The 22,521-nt window shown below is 34.1% G+C and overlaps 1 pseudogene; it reads right to left on the reverse strand.

Annotated features, from left to right (window-relative positions):
* Positions 1-17,051: 17,051 nt before the first annotated feature.
* Positions 17,052-22,521, reverse strand: part of LOC132945568 (UDP-glucosyltransferase 2-like) — a 45,272-nt pseudogene continuing 39,802 nt past the window's right edge.

Here is a 22,521-nt window from a genome sequence, read left to right on the forward strand (position 1 = left end):
TTTGTTGGCTATGATACAATTCCAAGAAAAAATGAGTCGTTGTTCTTTGTGGATCTAACGCCGTTTTTAATGCTTCTGTGAGTTCATGCCATGAAGAGAAATATCAAAATTTAACTGCTTGGCGTGCTTTTCCTGTCAGTCACACGATGATACCTTGTAGTAGTCTTGCTCGTGCCGTTTCACTTGCACACGAGATTGCAAACTCACATTTTTCCAAAAAAACTTCTGTGTTTTCTTGTTTTTCTCCGTTGAATGAGCTTGGTAACAACCGTAGAGCTGCCTCTAACCCTATGGTGTCGGTTGGTTCTATTGCACGAACGGTGGCATACCCTTCATCATTATTACATATGAATCCTTGATTTTCTGCTGTCGTTGGTTCCTGGTGACTACCATGTGAATCCACAGTTCTCACTCCCTGTGAGAGCAATTCACCTAGGGGATTTTGTGTTTCGTTTGTTGATTGAACATTTTCATCATTCTTTGACATGTCTGTTCCTACGATAGTCTGATATAGTAAGTTAGTTATAAGGGAGTGGTTCGCACTTGTCTATACTTTATCCACACCCCTGATAGTCTGATCAACGTTCTTAAAAAGATTATCTGTTTTCTGTAGTTGAGCATAAAAGAAAGTAGATGTTAGATCTAACAAAGGTTTTTCAGATTTGGGTAGATCTGGGTTAGAGAATGTCATGGGCAAACTAGTGCGTGGAATAGGGCTTGGGTGTTCAATCGTATTTTGAAAATTTTGAATAGCGGTTTCTACTAGAGTTTCTGCACTATAACCTAACTCAGGTGTAGGGGTTCGAGATTTTGAAAGTTCGCTATGGTCACTCATGAACAAACTTTAACTCACTTAAATGTAATTAAATACTCCGACTAATACTAAACCTTTAAAACTAATTAAATACTAGCGTTATAGCTATTCGTATATATTGGTACAAACAAAAAAAAACTCTTTTTATTACTCACGCGACTTCTTCTGAAATCGTTTATAATACTCGTGTATTATATTCGTATATAATATAACTCAACTACGGCGGCGCACTCGCGTATTATATCTGTATGATATATATAACACGATTCGTGACGGCTTGATAATACTTTGGACAGTTTTTATTTACAACGAGACGACAGTGTCTTATCTCGGCGGCACTGTATCACACAGCTGTGTTGTTATTGTAGGGTGACGTTAACGACAGTAGGCGTCGCGTGGTGTGCGTACGTGCGCAGCGGCTGTTACCGGTTCGGGCGGCACAACGTTCACGGTAGCGCGGACGCTCGATGATGTTCGTGCTATTCCACACCAGTGTATATACTCGGTATTGGAATATGGTGATTTGCGATATTTCGGGCGGCACCTCGTACGCGGCGCTCGCTCCACAATTTTCCGTAATATTTAATATTACACACTTTGGGTTTAAAGATATAGGTATACGTTTTTGACAACCTCGCGTATTTACTTTAAAGTACTGTAATCAACAAGTGATCCCACCACTGCCACCAAAATGTTATGTACGTCTACACAACTAAATAAATGAAACACGCAGTGAGGTAGTGAACCACTATACTTTATTTGAACACTATGTTAATACAAAAATACACGGATTTGTGGAGGCTCTGTTGGACTGACAACGACTGACCCGCCTTGGGGACGAGCGCGGTCGGGCGGGCCCGCTGTGGCTCAAAAGTGCCCATGCAGCGGAATCCCATATACGCCGGCTGTGCTCGTTCCTACGGCGGATACATGGTTACATATATGTATATGTCAAAGAAATGCTTATATTACAAATACTTATATTACTAATGAAATGGGTTTATAACAATATATTTAATTGTTAAACATATTTATCTATTAACCTTTGGGTCGTTTCAATAATAAAGCCCTTGGTCATTAAAAAAATATATATTTAAAGTAGAAATTACATTGCGTAACTTATATTAGCATATTTTAGTAAACTTAAACTCACATTAATGGTTTTTATATTACATATTTTTTAATATTATCTATACTGTTGGTAATATATATGTTATATGTACTCAAAATGGTAATACAAATCTATAAATATAACGAAACATTATTTAGGTATTATTAAATCTTTAGAATACTCCCAGCTTAAATATAAAAAGTGAAATCAATTATTTAGTTTAACAGCGATAGTGCTAGCAATGCTAGAAATACTCAATCTAAAACGGTACAACCAAACAAGCATAAACCCAGTAATCTAACTGTTATCGGATCCACTTCGTCCAGCGACGAATGGCAACAACAACATAAATCAAAAACAAAACACACACCCCCCTCAACACCGAATTCTCCACCAACTCCATCCAGCCGTCAACCTGAGACAAAAAAAACAAAACTTTTCTTCTCGCCTAACCAATATACAGTATTATCAGAAAAAGTAGATGATATTACTGATAATGACGCAACCAACGCTCCCGACATAAATGTGCTACCCGCACATGAAACTACTCAAACAAATCAAACTAATAAAAATAAAAACAATCTACCTCCGCCAATATTCGTAAAAGGAACAAAGAAATACTCCAATCTTAGAGAAGCAATTTCTGATCAAATTGGACCCGATAGCTTCATCTGTAAATCTACCACAGCCCATAAAAAAATCCAAGCAAATAGTAGTGACAACTACAGAACATTAATACACTTCTTACAAGATCAAGGAGCTGAGTACCATACTTTCCAACCTCAAACAGACAAATCAATCCGAGTAGTAATTAAAAACATTCACTATACTACCGATCCCGCGGAAATATTAGAAGCGCTAGAAGAAATTGGCTTTACCGTAAGACAAGTAGTAAATATAAAACACCAGCAAACTAAAATGCCACTACCTACATTCTTTGTTGATCTTGCTCCTGAAGCTATTAGCTAGGAAATATTCAACATTACCTCCCTACTAAATACAAAAATTAAGGCCGAAGAGCCACATAAACGACGTGAAATCCCCCAATGTCAAAACTGTCAATCGTACGGCCACACAAAAGGCTTTTCCTCATACTCACCTCGCTGTGTAAAATGTGGTGAACATCACTTAACATCAATATGCTCCAAATCATCCGACTTACCGGGAAAATGCGCCCTTTGCAATGGCAGCCACCCTGCCAATTACAAAGGCTGTGCTATATATAAAGAACTACAACAACGCCGCCGCTTTCCACCCACCTCAAGACATAACAATCAGCATCGTCAATCAACACAATCCGAAAACCAGCAAACCCCACCTGTCAACCAACAGACTCCAGGCAAAGCAACCCCAGCATCAGGGACAAAAACATTGAAATATTCATATGCAGAAGGAACTGCCACCACAGATAACATGCCACCGTAAAATTTCTCTAATACCCAACACCCAGTAAATATAGAAAACTTACTAACTAAGTTTATAGATGACTTTAAGTTTATAATCAATCCACTTCTCTCTCTTCTCACAACAGAAATTTCAAATCTATCCAATCTTCTCAATGCTAAACCCAACAATTAATACATATACTAACAGTTCCCTAAGATTAAAAAGGCGGTGGTGTCGGGATCTACTAATATAAAAAACTTTAAATCGTAATATAATACTATTGTAAACCCATATATTTATGTACATAAGTAACTGTCAAAGTTCCTTTACTGAAAGGTTTCTTTAATCTGTGTTTTCACTCAAGCCATTATATTCTTTCATCGCTTTTACTCATTGTTCTATTCTGTAAATTATATATATAAATAAATAAAAAAAAAAAAAAAACAGCGATAGGTAGGTACTTAGGTTATTTCGTACTAATATACACTCTTAAATCATATAATATAAATCAAGTATGCTAAACCTATACAAAAAATCAATAAATTATTAATAAACTAATTTATCAAATAAAAAAAAACCGATGGATGGAAATTCACAAACTTGTAGACTTTAAAAGTGTATAATTTTGGAACTAAGTCTGACTGACAAATATTCCGATTGCATTACTGGTTATAATTTACTCATTGTAATGCGAAGGTTTCCAAAAAAAATTTTCAAAATTGAATCACATTTATATCACAAAATAGTAGTTATATCTTATATTTTAAGAAATAACTGTTTTTGGAGGGCGGTAAAATATGTTGCCTCGGGGCTCAAAATATTCAAATACTGCCCTGTCGTTTATCTGGCGATCTGGGAAACATTAAAAATTGTAATGTCTGATCTCGCGTAATCGAGTTATTACAATTATTAATTTTTGACGAAAAATCCTACTTTTTAATATTTTAATACATAATTATTATTGTTGTATAAGGTAGCTTTAAACAAAAATCAATACTGACGTACCTATCACAGAACGGTGTGAATAGGTTAGGAAAATAATAAATTAGAATGACATTTCTGTGTTATTATATTTATATTAGCTTCTATTATATTATATCTCATCAATATATTATATATTGGTATTTGGTACTATTCGAAAATCCGAAACGTGTACCTAGGTACGTTCTATTGAACGAATAATTAATTTAAATTTTGGTGCAAATTACAAATGCATTTAAAAACTGATGGTGAAAATTACACGACCATTGTTGTATTCCAGGTTAATTTTGATGTAAAATACTCTGCCCGTATTTATACCTATTTAGTGACTAGTGTAGAAACTTATTACAAAGGTGCAGTTCAAGTGGGTACTGCACTGCTGTACAGCATAGGCGTGTCCACGGGGGGTGCAGGGTATGCACCTGCACCCCCTGCGATTTCAGGTGGCAGGAACTAAGATTTCCTTTGATTTAAAATTTTAGATATACATAACCACTCTATTCAGACATGATAATATTATTATTTATTTGATAAGCGGTAGTATCAAAATCAAAAGTGGGTCAAATGCATTTGTCTGAACATACCAATTATTGTACTATACCAAATTTAGGGACAATTAACAAGATTACGTGATAATAACGATTTATTATCTATGGATATATTCGGCGTTCGCCTCCATATATCATAATAACATGATGTAATTTGAGTTATCAATTATATTATTTTCATTATTATTATTTATTACCTACTAGTATTATGAAAATTTAGTTTTTAAAATATCATCAATAATTTTAGTAACTAATGTCCATATTCTAATATAATATTAACCCAATGATGAGTAATAAAAGGACATTGAATGATTTTTGGAACCATGTACTAAAAGAACCTATAGCCTGTACTAGTTCTTTTTCAAATACAGGTGTATCAACTACATGTAATATACACATTCAATAAAAATCGATTTATTTTACTATTTTTACTTTTAAATGTTAATTGTATCTGTTTTCTAAACAGTCAAAGAAACTGTTATAGGACATGCAAATAAAAAACTTAAGATGAACAATATACAGATTCCCTCATTCCCTCCTATAACAGTATCAACAGGTATTTAATTTGAGTTTAAACCTATGTATTCATGTTTTCTTTATGAGTCTTAAATATGTAGTGTGCTCAAGGTAAAGGTATCTGTTTAATATTTGTTTTTAAAATTGTTTTGAATATTCATTGGTTAATGTAGATTAAATTTATTTAACTAATAATAATAATCCAATGATTTTATTGGTAGTACTAGATTGTAACACTTGTATATATTGAAATTTATTAACTTTAGGTTTTACTGACATGGTTTTCTAGCTGACACGGCAATGCGTTTTTATGATTATGCGAGCAGTATATTATGAGGTTCTTCCCCAACTTTCTAATAAATGTCTGTACCAATTTTCATCGAAATTAACATTTTTTGTCTTATGTAATGTATATTCTATGTGTAATATATTTTAAAATTAACCTTGTATTTTTTAAGTGTCCTAATTTGATATTTTAGATTCTGAGTGAAACGATGAATGTATTGATTTTACAATGATGTGTGTTTTTTTTTTTTTTTTTTATTTTTTTTTTTATTTTTTTTTTATTTTTTTTTTTATTTTTGTGTCTGTGTACACGATAAGTAGTCGAAATAATGCTTCGATTTTCGACTTCAGTATCTTGTTCGATGGGAAAGTGAATATCGTTGGTGCATTGGGGAGGTCAAAATTTTAATTTCCCAGTAGTTTTCAAAAGCGATGTGAAAAACAAAAGAAAAATTAAGGAAAAACGGGAATTTTTACGCAAAATCGATTTTTAACAAAATCGATTTTGGTTATTGGTGTAACTCTAAAACAAATGACCGTAGATGCATGAAATTTTCACTGGTTGTTTATATTTGCATTTTCTATACACAATACAATTTTGAAAATAATTTGACTTTTTTTGAACTGTTTACGGACATTGTCAGTTTTCAGTTTTTTTAAATTTTTTTTCTATAAATATCAATAAAATTTTATTTGTTGGGTAAAAAAGCTTGAAAATTTAATAGAAGGCTCCTAGGTTATTGTTTCAAAGGCAGATGAAAAAAATTAAAAATCCTTAGTCACAGTTTTTTTTTATACACGTTTAAAGTTCAAATCTTGAAAAAATACGGAAAAATCACGAAAATTTGCAAATTATTTTGAGTTAGAAATTCATAAAAAATTTTCTTTTTAAATCTAAGATTTTAAAATCTAATACAAGATTCCTCATAAGTTTGTCTAACTTTATCAAAAAAAAAATTTCTACAAGAAAGTCAAATTAAATTTTTATGAGCGTTTTAAATTCATATTTTTACAACATTAGATATTCACTCGATTTCTCATGTACCGATTTCCTTATTTTCTTGTAATTCAAAAACGAATAACTGTAGATACATGAAAATTTCACTGAATGTTTATATTAGCATTTCCTATACACCATACAATTTTTAAAATATTTTGACACTTTTTGAGCTGTTTACGGGCATTTTCAGTTTTCAATTTTTTTAGTTTTTTTTTCTATAAATATCAATACATTTTTATTTGTTGGGTAAAAAAGCGTGAAAATTTAATACAAGACTCCTGATATATTTTTACAATAGCAGTTGAAAAATATTGAAAATACATAGGCACAGTTTTTTTTTATAAGCATTTAAAGTTCAAATTTTGACAACATTTATCAAATTTATAATTTATTAATTATTTTGTGGTTAAAAATTTATAAAATGTTTAACTTTTATGGCTAAGGATTGAAAATTTAAAACAAGGCTCCACGTTAATAGGTTATATATAAATTACTTTATTCACAATAATATCATCAAATATACTTGGTAATATCATAGGGTGACTGACCGTTTTCGCTCAGAATCGTTTTTCTTATACAATGATATTATATCATTGAATTCAAATTTAACACCATCCATTACAGTGACCCACTTGTAACCTACTGTACAGCAGAGCGACATCCACTTATCCACCTTTTTAACATGTTATTTTAACAAGATCATGAATCTATTATTTATCCTGATGACCCATCAAATGCATTGCCTATTCATCAACTTGAAAGGAAGTCCAGAGTTGAACGTGGACCATTCCAGCCTAAACTTAAGTTGTATCCAAGGACAAAATTTGGTAGTACTGTACGTAGTTTCAATAAATCATGGTTTGATAATTTTGAATGGTTGGAATATAGTCCTAAAGTCAATTAAGCATTTTGCTTTCCATGTCGACTATTTAATTCATCTGATGGACTCAATAAAGGCCAAATAGATTTTACATTTTCACGTCATGGTTTCAAAAATTGGAATAAGGTAACTACAAAGTTTAAAGACCATCAAAAATCTAAAACCCACATTCACTCCATGACTGCAAAAATAAATTATTTAAGTTCTAATTCAATAGATATTGCATTAGATGAGTCAAGAATTATGGACATTAGTCAGAGATAAAAATAACGTTTACATAATCGCAGTGTATTGGTTCACCTAATAGACATCACGCTATGTTTAACTAAAAGTGGGAAACCCTTCCGAGGACACAACGAACAAAGTCCAGTGTTTGTAAAGGTATGTTTTTAGACTTTGTAAGTGTTCTTAAAAAGTATGATTAAACTTTAAGAAATCACATAGATAATGGTTAAAAGAATGTACTATATACCAGTAATTTAATCCAAAATGATTTATTGAAATCTATTAACAATGTAATAAATGGTAAAATTTCATCAAAAATAAAAAATATACTTATTTCTGTATGTGCAGATGAAACAAGTGATGTGGGCCATCACGAGCAAATGTCTGTTGTAGTAAGGTTTTTTGATCCTTCGAAAAATAAACCAACTGAAATATTTATAGGCCACAACGTTTACATGCAGTGGACGCGAGTTCAATTTTTAACTGAAAAAATTAAAGAAATTAATGTAGATTGGAGTTCTGTCTTGGCTGTTTGTTTTGATGGAGCTGCTACATTGTCTGACAAAAATAATGGTGTTCAAGCCAAAATTAAAATTGAAAATCCTCAAATTCAGTATAAACATTGTTATGGTCACTGCCTTAATCTGGTTTTAGTGGACTCATTGGGACATAAAAATCGTGTAGTTTTTGATTTTTTTGGGTGTGTTCAAATGATATTTAGTTTTGTTGAAGGAAGTCCAATTCGACATTCTGTATTAGAAAAAATATCTCAACAAACAAATAATAAATTAAAAACATTGAAATCGTTATCGACAACCAGATGGGCGTGCATATCAGAAGGTATTGAAGCAGTTGATCATAATTATGATTCTTTAGTACAGTGTCTTTCAGAAATAAAAAAGACAAAATTAGCTGATGTGAGATTAAAAGTAAATGGACTTATCCACAATCTAAAAAGTTTCAATTTTATAGTTGCTTTAACTGTTTTAAAACCTATTCTGATTCAAATTCGTATAGTGTAACGGAGTAGCCGTCACTACATAAAAACGGCCCTTTTCAGGTTAACCACCAATCAGCGGACAGTATGCTAGCACAAGCCACACAAACTAACGCTAGGGATAATAACTAGGCCCCAAGTTACAGCACAACAAAAACAATAGGAGTTACATATAGGGGAGAGTCAGACGAATCTAACGGCACCCTCCCCAAGTCAACAACCCTAAAATTGAATGAACTGCAGGACTTCCCGTATAACTAGTAAACATTACTATACACGGCGGCAGCGGACAGTTTACTAGTTGGTAGGGCAGACCGCTTATATACCAGACGTTTCCACACCACTGATACACACTCATCATCCACTATCCAGCCAACAGTTATCCTGTTAAGACGTCTTCTGCCAACTACTCTGCAGCCAGCGTTCAGCAGCTCCTTCAGTCAGCCGTTCTCACCGCTCTCAACAGGGCATCAGCGCCCACTGGATCACTCCAGGGAACCCGTCCACTTAAACAGCCGTTCTCACCGCTTCAACAGGGCAACAGCGCCCACGGTTCACACTACGAACCTACAACCTCGAAACAGCCGTTCTCACTGCTTCAACAGGGCTCCAGCGCCCACAAGTAAGCCGTCGCGGAAGCGACGTCCCTCCGTTTTAGCTGTCGTGGGGCCGCACCCTCACATAGCCACAGCATCCCCTCCCATTAAACACACACACTCCCATCACACATGGGCAAAAAACGCAAAGGGGGTAACCCCCCTACTAACCACCTACTCAAAATTGCACGTCAACGTTCTGCTCCCCCTCTCCAACACCATCGAAAACTTCCGACTCTGAAACTTTAGACTCCTTCTCTGACTCGAGCGCTTCGACTCAACACTCACGATCCTCACTAACTTCCGTACAATCTACAGACACATTACTTCCTGCAATAACCAACACCGCCCCAACAACCCAATCTCCGTATAAATCTCCAACAATCCCCAGACCACCACCCATAATCCTGAGCTCCGTTTCCTGGCGTAGGGTCGCGCCCACCATATACTCACTCCCCAACTTACAACCAGGCTCCTTATCAGCCAAGTCCTCTGGCAAACGTGTAACCTTAAAGGCCGCAATGCGACCCAATTCCGGCTAATCCAAAGAACCCTGCTGAAACATGGGACCGAGTTCCACACTTTCTCTCTCCCCAAAGAACGATCCCTCAAGGTAGTTCTGAAGGGAATACCTAATGACATAACTTCTGACGAACTCAAGGATGAACTTGAGTCCCTGGGTTATTCCGTAAAATTCGTCCGCCGCTTTGGCACCCCAGACAAACCAATGCCTATATGTCTCGTGCATATCGCTGCCAACCCGACTGCCAAGGATATATTTCTCCTTACCAACTTATTCTACTTGGAAATCTCCGTAGAAGCTCTTAAACCCTCCGGCCCAGCCCAGTGCTTCTCCTGTCAACGCTTTGGCCATGGTTCCCGTAACTGTGGTCACCCACCGCGGTGTGTTAAATGCGCTGGAAACCACACTTCCAACGTCTGCCCCAAAACCCCTGAACAAGCTCCGACTTGCTGCAACTGTGGCGGTCCACACACGGCAAACTTTCGGGGCTGCCTGCAATTTTTGGCCCAAAAACAGCAGGTATCTCCATCTCCGAACCAAAACTCCGCCCAACAACAAGTCTCACAACCAATCCCGACCTCTCCACCACCACCACCTCCCCATCAACAAAACTCAGCAAAGACTTACTCCGCAGCAACATCTAAATCAGCGCACACTTCTTTAGTTTCTCCAGTCCCACAATTTAATTTACCAATGATTCTCAACCTGCTCATCAACTTATTAACTGCACTATCCAACAATCAAGATCCTAAAACACTCATAGAAACTACAATTAAAACTTTCCTGTCAATACTCTCACCCCAAAATGAATAACTTAAAAATACTATTTTGGAACTCCAACGGTATTAAACACAAACTCAACGAACTACGTTACCTCGCACTTCTACTTAAATCCGATATAATCTTACTTAACGAAACCCGTCTATCCCTTCTACCAAACTTCATATTCCCAACTATTTCCCTTACAGGAACGATCTGCCAACCATCCGCGGGTCGCCTGCTCACGGTGGCACGGCAGTTCTAATTCACCGACGCATCGTTCACCAACCTACCACCCTTAACACACTCATTCAAACCTCTTCCGTCCTTATCCAAATAAATGGCCACGAAGTACTTATATCAGCGGTATACAAACCACCCGGCGCCACACTCACGACTCGCGACTTAGACTTTCTAACCCAAAGTGCTGAATGGCAAATTTCGGCAGGTGATTTAAACGCCAAACACCCTCTGTGGTTTAGCCACTCGACAAACGCTGCCGGCCGCGTCCTCTTTGACCACGTTCAACAATCAGACTATACCATTACAGCTCCCTCATCCCCCACACACTTCCCGACAAACTCTCGATACAGACCCGACATACTCGACATCGCTCTCGTTCGTTTACCATACCCTACCCAATCGACAACCTCAACGAACTATCTTCTAACCACAACCCTATTCTTCTGGAGACCATGTGTACTCCGGTATCATCGTCCCCTCCAATTACTAACCGCTTCATAAACTGGACAAAATACAAAACAATCCTCTCAAACTTGCCTAACCAAACCGTACGTCCGACCAACAACAGACAGTCAATCGATTCGGCAATCGACAGTCTAACTAAAAATCTACAACACGCGATCGCAGCTAGCGTATTTACCCCTAGACATAAAAATTCATCCTTCCAATTACCCGACTACATAAAACTAGTAATAACGGAAAAAAATCATCTACGCCGTCAATGGCAGAGAAACCGTGACCCGACTACCAAACGTCAACTTAACGCCAAAATCTCGCTAATCAGAACTTTATTCGAAACTCCCAAAACTGACCAGTGGGACATTTTTCTTAACTCACTTGACCACCAAGACGGTTCCATATACAAACTTAACAAATGTCTCCTTCACAAACGCCCAGCATCCCACCCGCTGTCTGGCCCAAATGGTTTAGTCTTCTCGGCCACCGATCGAGCCGAGTTAATAGGCGACTCTCTCGAACTTCAATTCCAACCAAACCCTGGCCCCGACCTCTCTGAAGTAACTGCACATTTCAACTCACTGCAAAACATTAAAATCACTAAATCCAACCTATTTACCACTCATGGCACAATCCAAAATATCATCAACAACCTCCACAAAAAGAAAGCCCCTGGTGATGACCTCATCACCAACACTGCTCTCAAATTTCTACCCAATAACATTCTACTATCCCTAACACAAATTATCAACTGCTCCCTCAGAATTTGTTACTTTCCACGTGCTTGGAAAAAAGCAATAATAATTTCCATTCCCAAGCCAGGCAAATACCACCAATAGCTACCGACCAATCGCTTTGCTCTCCTCCCAATCTAAAATTTACGAACGAATCATCCTCTCTCACCTGCAAAACAATCTCCGTGACAAAATCCACCCAGAACAATTTGCCCTCAGGCCAGAACACTCTACCACTCTTCAACTGACCAAACTTACTGACCGACTCAGCCAGAACTTTAACAACAACGTAAACACCGCTTCCATCTTTCTTGACGTAGAGAAAGCTTTCGACCGAGTCTGGCACGTAGGTCTCCTCTACAAACCATCTCAACTCAACATCCCGACTGAAATCGTTAAAATCATCGAATCCTTTCTCACTGACCACACTTTCATCACAAAAACCGAAGACTCAATCTCGTCCACCAGACACATACTCGCAGGTGTCCCTCAAGGATCCTGCCTCTCTCCTACTCTCTACTTGACGTACATAAACGATATACCAACAACTCCAAAAGCTCATCTCTCACTATTCACTGACGACACAATGTTCTTTACTTTCGACAAAAACCCGAAACGCGCAGCCGTACAATTACAACACCAACTCAACCTAGCTACTATATGGTTTCATCGCTGGAGAATCAAAATAAATCCGACCAAAACCGTAGGTATCCTTTTCGGACGTTCAAATACTTCACCCATCCCACCATTAATACTCGACAATCATCCAGTGAACAGGTCCAATCACGCTAAATACCTTGGCGTTACAATTGGCCGCAGACTCACCTTCGATAAACACGTCCAAAACATTACCAAATAGGCCACTCGCGTTCGCGGAATGCTCTACCCCATCCTAAACCGTTCTAGCCCCGTCCCAAAGACTTCGAAACTCAACATTCTAAGACTCTACGTCTCTCCAATTCTCTCTTATGCAGGCCCCTCTTGGGCACCCTTTATCGGTCCCTCACACTGGAATCGCATCGAATCTGTCCAAAACATCAGTATTCGCACGGTAACAAGTAGCCCTCTATTGTCAAAAACTCGGTCCTTTTAAAATCTGCCAATTTCAAGTCTATCCAAAACTCTATCCGTACCCAATCGAAATCGATGTTCTACAAAAACTCCTTCACCATCTCTTCATACCTTCAATACCTACCACAGAACGAAGACCCGAAGACCACCAGCATAGTAATCCAGCCGAAACTACAGACGAAGTGATCGATACGGCGGCGAATACACTCAATACACGAGACGGCAATCGACGAGTGCATCGTTCCTGCCCACCGCTACAAACGAAACCATCGACCCAGCGACGAATACACTCGTTATGCGGAGCGGCAATCGACGATCACGACGTATCCGCATTGCACCACGGACAACATCATCAGCGTAGTGGCGAAGCGCTTATTGTACGACGCGGCAACCGACGAGCGGCGTATTCCCGTTCACACCACGGGCGGAACCAGACACACCGTGGCGAAGACTCTCGTTATACGAGGTGGCAACCGACGAGCATACAGTTCCTGATTACCCCGTCGTCGACATAACAGCGAGAACATTCGCTAAGTAAGGTGATATCCGGTGTCGGCGAACACGCACACCACCATCAGCGTTGCTAACGCATCCACGGTCGATCTACCATAACGACCAGTCAAAAACGGTTCTTATCAGAACAACCACTCTGACCACCCACCCTCAGTGTGCCTGCTAAGACATCACTGTGAGGCGGTATCAAATCGAACACGACTTACAAAAGACCGTGGGAGAGCGATTCCGACTCATCCCTTTCATTATTATATAATTATTATTACATTAAGTTAGAAATCCCGACATTTGTATGTCAAGTCGCACCTCTACAGGTCCGATACTGCCCGTTGCGGCTCGCTTTTGTAAGCCAACCGCTCGGCCCGGAAACCAACTCCCTTCTATTGAATATATATAATACATCTCACAACAAACAGACGAAGTTATACATAAAAAAACAATCACGTGTACAATTATTTACGATCACGGGACGTCGGGAATCGACGGACCGTATCAATTATGATCAACTTTTTTTCAATTTGAAATAAGCGGTATTTAGACAAATAAGCTAGACAAAACTGGAGGAATTTGGTTTGATGGATTTTAATTTTGCGTATTCTAACGTGCAAACCGAGTGCCGCCGTCGCTCGTGTTTATTGATAATTTTTTAGAAAAGTCGAGTTTTACCACTTTACGTGTAGCCTTTACGTGTAGGTATTACTATGTACAGGCATAAATACATGCGTCAAAAAGTTCGATTTTTTTATTGATATATTTACATGTTTTTTTTTGATTTAATAAACTGCGTTATTATATTATATTATATTTGACTGCCTTTAGTCCTTTTGCCTACTCGGTCTGTACGTAGGTACATGTATATATTATAATAAATAATAAATGTATAAATATTAATTATATAATAAAATATCCTAGCTCGAGTCGAGTCGACTATACTATAGGTATGTTTAATAATGAGCATATTAAAATCAAATTAATAACTTACCTACATGTATACTATATGACTTAATGAGGATCTAATGATTTATTAATATTTATAATGTAGTAACTGTAGCAGTATTTGTATGCTACATTAAATTATTAATTACCAAAATAAGAAAGTGGCTATTTGATTACCTCAACCAGTTTACTCACCTGACAACTGTAATATTATATTGATAATATGTATTAGTTCATATATCATAGGTAAGTATATACTATATACAATATGTTTTTTTGGGTTGTGTAGTATATCGTTTGCATTGTGTGTAGTTATATACTACGGCGAACGTCAATCGAGGTGACTGACCTGCTAGACACCCAAAAAAATTCGTTGGCTATATGATTTACATGGACGTCCAAAATTTTATAAATTTTTTTTAACGTAATTTATTACTTATTTTTGCTTTTTTGGTGACAGTAATGAACGTTGTCTGATTGAAACTGCGTCGGATTGCATACCAGATGACGTGACCCGGCCGTCGCAAATTGTCCGCTATCCGACGAAATCGGATAGTCTACCCCTATTATTACGGCGAATGTCATTCGAGGTGACTAACCTGCTAGACAACCAAAAAAATACGGCGGCTATATGATTTGCATGGACCCCACATTTTTTTAAATTTTTTTTTCACGTAATGTCGCGTTTTTGGCGGCAGTAAAGAACGTTGTCCGCAATCTGACGAAGTCGCATTGCCTACCCGGATAACTGAGGTGACTGACCTGCTAGACACCAAAAAAATCGCGGCGGCTATATGATTTTTTTTACGGAATTTTGAATTTCCGGCAGCATATCCCGGGTTACCACGTCGAACCACGATGGTCCTAACCTTATCACAGTTCCTTATCACACACCAACCGGCTTGAGACCGACGACCAGACCAAAAGACCACTGCAGCTTCCGACATCGGTTAAAACTCTTCGCCAAGTCGGGGGTTTGGGGGTCCCCCCCAGCGACGCTCGGAGAGCTAGTACGTATATAAAATACTAAAATATAATAATATATGGTAGTAACTATATGAGTTCAATAAATTCTGAGATATTATAATGACCTACATTAAAATCGTAGGTGGCCCTTTTGTCCTCTGGGTCTTAATGAGAATAAAAAAACACAAATAATTTCTGTAATGAATCAACTATATTTAGTATAACTATATTTATGATAAAAACCTTCTTGGAAGTTTAACAGTTGACCATAGCTGTAAATACTTACCACAGTAAGTTTATGATACACTCATCTAAGCCTTTTATATAGATACTCGCATATACTATAGTTATATTATTATCATTAGATCTGTAGATGTACCATGATACTGCAGCAACTCACATCGATTAGTTAATGTCATCCGAAGAATAACTTTTACTATCGTACATATTTTGCACGTATGTATCGAACCGTTTAGCGAAAATAATAAAGCGACGTAAATATTAAAACATTAAAATAAATAAGATCCTATAATGCCCTATATTTCTAGTAAAACAGTAGGTGTAATCCTACTTTTTTACATTCCCTCCACCTTTTTTACCATATATATATAATTATAATGTATTCAGAGATTCAAGCACTATAATAATAGTATAATAAATACATATATATTGTTTTTTTTTATTTAAAAGAATATTTATTATTTACAACCTTATATAATATATTATACTTGTAATTAATAATAATATTAGTATGATAGGTAAATTAGATGAATAACGAACAGAAACAAATATAATAATATACTTAAATACATAAAACGAATATCGTAATTGGTAAAACGGGGAGAGCAGAGAGGGCCTGTCCCACTGAGATACCCTGATCCCAGATCTATTGAGATTCGCTATTTCCCTGACGTATGTATGACTGTATTACATTAATTTTATCAATACTTCATAAGAGGAAAATCCCAATTTGATAAGTTAAATTAGGGTAGTTACTATTTATAAAAAATAGCTTGATTTGAAATGCTCCTGATGGACTAAAAATTAACAAACATTTTTATTTTAGAATAAAATATAATATAATAGAATATACAGATATACAGGCCGAGCCATTTTGTACAACAAAACATGTTTAAATTATGGTTTACAACAAAAATCAAAAAAATACATAAAATTATTAAGAGAAAGATAATGAAGAAGTTAATAGTGTTTTATACAACAACATAGGAATAATTGAGAATTAAAGATGGATGTGAATTTAAGAGTTTTACAACAAAACAGCAATACAAATGAATATGATAAAAGAGCTAACTTAAAGGTGTTGATTATTTTTTGGACCCTTGATATTTTGAACCACTCGGCAATTCGAACCAAGAGTTCATAATTTTTTTATAATTGTATTTATATTTTCTATAAAACGCATTAATTTAATACTTAAAATCAAATTTATAATAGGCAGTTACTAATTTATTCAGATTTTGCTTTAATATTCATAATATTTTCAAAATATGTTTATAAAACATTTGTATTACCTAATATATATGTTATAAATAAATTAATACATATAAATACTATCATCACAGCGAATACGTCCAATAAAAGGTATTGGTACTAAGTTAGATTAAGTGAGTGAGGTATCAAATGCGGGGCACCTTTATGATGAATTACATATTCAGTCCAGTAAAGAACTGACTGTTTTGGAAACATCAGTCGGTGTTTGAATATATCGGAAGCGATTTTAGCGTTTCGCATATTATACCTATAAAATACGTTTATGTTAAAATCAAATCCGATTTCTATTTTAAATATAGTCGTTTAGTTAATTAAAAAATAAATCAAAACAAACTCTCTTTTCATCATTTACTAGTTCTAATACATTTTTTAAAAAAGTATCCATTTTCATAGATAAAATATCCATGGATATGGCCATTCCAGCGTTAACCAAGTTAGCTATATTCCTTGGTTGATCGTAAAATAATGGGAATCCGAGAACTGGAACGCCAGCATCCACTGTTTCATATACTCCTGACATACCTCCGTGACTGTTGAATAATTTTACATTGGGATGCACTTAAAATCAAAATACATTTATATAAACGAAATTCCAACTCATGGTATATACATAATACATTGGAATAGAAAATATTACATAGAATTTCCCATTGAGGTAACCATTTTCTTATCATTTCGTTTTTTGGATTATTCACCATTTCTCCTTCATATTTCCACAGTATTCTTTGAGGAACTTGGGCTAATGCTTCCTTCAGTGGATTTAGTATATAATCAGGCGATGTAGACAAATTAATTCCTGACCTTAATATGAACAAAATTACCCCATGTGGAGAATTTTCGATAAATTCTAATATGTCCTAAAACAAAAATAGATATAAATAATATTTGAGCATTTATATGCGTATTGACTTTACAATGATGCATGTTTTTATTTTTTGTTTCTGTGAACATGATCAATAGGGCAAAAATGCTTCGGTTTTAAACATTAGTATCTTTTTCATATTTCAAATTCTCAGTAGTTTCAATAAGCGCCGGGAAAAAAATAAAGAAAAACGGGAATTTTCATGCAAAATTGGCTATCGACGAAGGTTTTGGTTTTTGGTATGACCTTAAATACATAAGTTAGGTTTAAATTTCAATTTAAATTCAATTTTAGTGTTGATTCACAATGATTTTTAATAATCGTATGAATTTAGAATTTGTAGAAAATTCGTGAAAGTCACGAAAATGTGTAAATTATTTGAAAATGTATTAATTAGAAATTTATAAAAAAAAATGTTCTTTTTATATCTAAAATTTTAAAACTATTAATACAAGGCTCTTCACAATGTGTTACAATAACCATTTAAAAACATTAAAAATACATATGCACGATTTTTTTATTAGCATTTTATTTTATATTTCTATTAAATGTATCAAATTATAAATTTAAAAAACTGAAAAACTGAGATTTTTAAAAAAATGTTTAATTATTATAGCTAAGGATTGAAAATTCAAAACAAGGATTTTCATAAATAGTTCATACTGTAACCCAAACGTCTGAACAATACATAGCATTAGTTCAAATTTGGAGAAAATTGGTTATACAATACTAACAATTGGTTATTGTTAGTATTGTATAGTATTATAGGTGTAATTAATAAATAAATTGTATATTTTAAAAGTTTCAAGCACCCAGGAATAATATTTTTAAATTACAATAAACTAACTGAAATCAGGTTGGTTACCTGATCCCGCTTTTAGTCTATATTGTTCTTTTGTGTGATTTAACACTATAAAAAAAGGTATCTGACAAATAAATAATAACTCAAATTGTAATTTTTGTTAATGTTATTCCGGTAGTTCTGTAACAATTATGAGAAAAATAACAATAATTTAAATTGCAATTTTACAATAATAATAATAATGTAATTGGAATTTTTGATGGCAGTGTACGAGTTGATTCCCGGGTCATTATATATTATTTTCAATATTTAATCAAATATTCAGTCTATTCGCCCAATTCAAGAATCACCACGAGGAGGTTGGCAGACAAGTTTCTTAAAGATGTTGTTCTATTTAGTTTTTTCATATTTTGAAAATCATTCAATTTTTTGTTAAAAAACTAATAGTAAAAAAGGTGGGTAAGTGGATGTCGCTCTGATGTACAGTAGGTTACAAGTGGGTCACGACAATGGATGGTGTTAAATTTGAATTCAATGATATAATATCATTGTATAAGAAAAACGATTCTGAGCGAAAACGGTCAGTCAGCCTATGATATTACCAAGTATATTTGATGATATTATTGTGAATAAAGTAATTTATATATAACCTATTTACGTGGAGCCTTGTTTTAAATTTTCAATCCTTAGCTATAAAAGTTGAACATTTTATAAATTTTTAATTACAAAATAATTATAAAAATTATAAATTTGATAAATGTTGTCAAAATTTGAACTTTAAATGCTTATAAAAAAAAAATGTGCCTATATTTTTAATATTTTTCAACTGCTATTTGAACGATATATCTGGAGCCTTATATTAAATTTTCACGCTTTTTTACCCAACAAATAAAATTGTATTGATATTTATAGAAAAAAAAAACTAAAAAAATTGAAAACTGAAAATGTCCGTAAACAGCTCAAAAAGAGTCTAATTATTTTCAAAATATTATGGTGTATAGAAAACCCTAATACAAACATTCAGTGAAATTTTCAAGTATCTACAGGCATACATTTTTAATAACAACAAAATAAGGAAAACGAATGAATATAAAATGTTGAAAAAAAATGAATTTCAAACGCTCATAAAAATTTAATTTGACTTTCTTGTTAACATTTTTAGATTCTGAGCGAAGCGATGAATGTATTGATTCTACAATGATGTGTGTTTTTTTTATATATAAATTACTTTATTCACAATAATATCATCAAATATACTTGGTAAAATCATAGGCTGACTGACCGTTTTCGCTCAGAATTGTTTTTCTTATACAATGATATTATATCATTGAATTCAAATTTAACACCATCCATTACAGTGACCCACTTGTAACCTACCGTACAGCAGAGCGACATCCACTTATCCACCTTTTTTTTTTTGATTAAGTTAGACAAACTTATGGATAATCTTGTATAATATTTTCAAATCTTAGTTTTAAAAAGGAAAATTTTTATGAATTGTCAACTCAAAATAATTTGCTAATTTTCGTGATTTTTTCGTATTTTATCAAGATTTGAACTTTAAATGCTTATAAATAAAAACTGTGACTAAGGTTTTTTAATTTATTTTATTTGCCTTTGGAACAATAATCTAGGAGCCTTCTATTAAATTTTCAAGCTTTTTTACCCAACAGATAAAATTTTATTGATATTTATAGAAAAAAAAACTAAAAAAATGGAAACTGAAAATGTCTGTAAACAGCTCAAAATAAGTCAAAATATTTGGAAATTGTTATGGTGTATAGAAAATGCTAATATAAACATTCAGTCAAAATTTCATGTACCTACAGTCATTTGTTTTAGAGTTACACTAAAAACCAAAACTGATTTTCTCAAAAAACAGATTTCGCGTAAAAATTCCCGTTTTTCCTTAATTTTTCTTTTGTTTTTCACGTCGCTTTTGAAAACAATTTTACTTTTGACCCTCAAAGCACCAACTAGATTCACTTTCCTATCAGAAAATGTACTGTTGAAGAAAATCCAAGCATTTTTACTGTCCTAAAAGGTGATGACAGACACAAAAAAAAAAATTTAAAAAAAAAACAAACATCATTATAAAATCAATATATTCATCGCTTCATTCAGAATCTAAAAATTGAGAAAAAAAGTATTATTAAAAAATTTAGTAATTTGGTAAAAATGTATAGCACATTGTTTTTAAAAATTGGTATATGGTAATGAGATTACCAGTATACCGTGACATATAATGACCCGGGAATCAACTCATACATACTTAATAATGACCCGGAAATCTACTCATACATACTTAATAATGACCCGGGAATCAACTAATACAGAAAGTAGGTCTCGGGAATTAACAGTAGATGATACTGCGTTTTTGATGATATAATTACGGATGTCCGTCAAGTTAATTACGGTCCTTTTGGCAACAGTCAAAAATATGATAATGTATAAATCTGCAGCAATATATTCTAATGGGTGCCTGACAATGTATGCAGCAAATGTGACATAACAATATAGAAAAAAAAATAATAGTATGATAAATATTTTTTACAAATATTTTCTAAAATTACAATAATAAAATTACTCACGGTATAACAAATGGAGCTCAGATCTGGCCAGCGGCGCACCTAAATATTCATAACACAAATACGACACAATGCTGACAAATCATAATAATAATTTATAACAAAATAATACTAAGTAGCACGAATCTAAAAAAACCTACGTAATATACGTGTGCTACTCGTACATTGTGCAGGTGTGAATAATTTTTAAAAAAAATTCTGTTTTGTGAATTAAATAAATTAAATAAATTAATATTTGATGTGCATTCCGTGAAAAAACTGTGTTTTTATGGATGATCGCGACGTGTGTGTCATCGCACAATTCCTGTGGATTTCACGGCGGCGGTGTTTTTGCTATCAGAGTATAAGCTATTATGCGTAATATAAGCACAGAAAGTTATTCTGTGACATGAGTATAATTATTTATTATATTATTATTTCAATAATTAACTTATTTTAGGCGCGTGTCCAGGTGACCGTGAACATTATGACGGCTGATTTGACTGTATTATTATTATTGCATTTTTCTTTCAAGAATAACTATTCTCTAAGTTAAGAAAACATTAAATTTGAATTATGTACGAGTAGGTAAAAGCAATACTATAATTCGTAACAAGTAACAAGATTTAGTAATTAGCATTAAATCTTAGTCAGTACGTTTTGGTACTTAGACTAGAAATAAGATATAGAAACACAGAAACTAAGTATAATAAAACTAAAGAATATAATATAATTTTATATTATTCAACGAACGTTCTAAAAATTTCCCAACACCAGTACGTTAATATATTGCCTATACAACACGGATGAGTCTAAGAAAAAAAATAAAAATTTCAAAATTCACTTTTATACTAATATAGTGGACTGCCCTCCCTAAGGGTTGCCAAGAGACACAGTATACATAATATTCAATATTGATATATACATAGGATTGTTTTAAGATTATAAAATTATAGTAAATAATTATATAAATATAAATACAGTTAATTTAAAAGATAAAATGTCTACTAGGTAGAATTGATGATGATTTAAAAAATATAGATTTAATATAAAAGAAAAAAATTGATAAATAAAGAAAAAGCATTACTTGCTAAAAAAAAAAAATCCAAAATCCAATTCCTACATAATTTAAAAAATAGAATAATAAATTCAAATATGTTTTCAAAATTAAAATCGGGCTTTCGGTACTGGGTGAGTTTTTGTTCCTCTTATTGGTCTAAATGCACTAAAGAACAACG

The sequence above is a fragment of the Metopolophium dirhodum genome, chromosome 5 (genome assembly GCF_019925205.1).
Source record: "Metopolophium dirhodum isolate CAU chromosome 5, ASM1992520v1, whole genome shotgun sequence".
Classification (NCBI taxonomy): Eukaryota; Metazoa; Arthropoda; class Insecta; order Hemiptera; family Aphididae; genus Metopolophium; species Metopolophium dirhodum.